Below are 1,085 nucleotides of genomic sequence, written 5' to 3' on the forward strand. Positions count from 1 at the left end.
ACCACACTCTTCTGGACAGAGACCTCAGATGTTGTTCCTGGAATCTGCTGGAGCCACGCTCCTAGTTTGGGTTTCACGGCCCCTAGTGCTCCTATTACCACTGGGTCTACTGTGGATTTCACCTTCCACATCCCATCTAGTTGTCCCTCTAGCTTCTCGTGCTCTTTGTTTTCCCTGATGTTGCCATTGCTCGGGATTGCTGCATCGACCACTAATGCTGCGGACCACCACGATGTCTGGCTGGTTAGCCAGCACCTGCTTGTCAGTCTGGAACTTGAAGTTCCACGGGATCTTAGCTCTGCCATTCTCTACCACCTTAGTGTGGTTGTCTTTGAGTTGGCCTCTAGTGTTGTTCTCCACTGCCGCATTGAGTTCTTAATGAAGGCTATTAGTGTCCTGTTGGCTTTGTATAGTGCCAAGTACTCCAGTAACCAGGTGTAGGGCACTGAGTCGTAGGCTTTCTTGTTGCCAGTCCAGCCTGTGCTCAGGTTGGTCTGTCTGGTCCTTGGGTGACTGTTCTATCAACTAGTAACTGATGCTTTGACCCTCTGGTGCTGTTCCCAATTCCTTTCTGAGTTTCACTCATGTATTGACTCACGTGCCCATTCAGCTTGGCTGCTATGATGCCTGACAGGATCTTCCTTGTTGTGTAGAGGCAGGCTGCTGGCCGGTAGTTTGAAGGTGTTGTTGCTGAACTGCTATGATGCCTGACAGGATCCTCCATGTTGTGGAGAGGCAGGCTGTCGGCCGGTAGTTTGACGGTGTTGTTGCTGAACTGCTATGATGCCTGACAGGATCTTCCATGTTGTGTAGAGGCAGGCTGCCGGCCGGTAGTTTGACGGTGTTGTTGCTGAACTGCTATGATGCCTGACAGGATCTTCCATGTTGTGTAGAGGCAGGCTGCCGGCCGGTAGTTTGACGGTGTTGTTGCTGAACTGCTATGATGCCTGACAGGATCTTCCATGTTGTGTAGAGGCAGGCTGCCGGCCGGTAGTTTGACGGTGTTGTTGCTGAACTGCTATGATGCCTGACAGGATCTTCCTTGTTGTGTAGAGGCAGGCTGCTGGCCGGGTAGTTTGAAGGTG

Source organism: Lampris incognitus, chromosome 12, assembly GCF_029633865.1.
Source record: "Lampris incognitus isolate fLamInc1 chromosome 12, fLamInc1.hap2, whole genome shotgun sequence".
NCBI lineage: Eukaryota > Metazoa > Chordata > Actinopteri > Lampriformes > Lampridae > Lampris > Lampris incognitus.